This window comes from Penaeus monodon, chromosome 33 (genome assembly GCF_015228065.2).
Source record: "Penaeus monodon isolate SGIC_2016 chromosome 33, NSTDA_Pmon_1, whole genome shotgun sequence".
NCBI lineage: Eukaryota > Metazoa > Arthropoda > Malacostraca > Decapoda > Penaeidae > Penaeus > Penaeus monodon.
In genome coordinates, this window is record NC_051418.1 from 26126562 (window position 1) to 26126835 (window position 274).

The window sequence follows — 274 nt, forward strand, 5'->3', positions numbered from 1 at the left end:
CTAATGCTGTTTTTAATTCAGTAGGGATATTTCTTATCTATTTCATTATATTTCCTAAATTAAATAGTCTTTCTTTTTCTAGGTCTGATAGCAGTTTTTTGGGCTTTTTACTTACGGTTTTCATATATTCATTTTGAATTTTCTAGTTTTGTGTAATATTGTTATTGGCAAGTCATTTTCTATTAGTGGATATTCCATTGAAGTTGTTTTCCCTGTTAGTTTCTTTAGAAAATTCCATATCTTTCTAGGTGGAGTTTTAAAATCTATTGTAGGC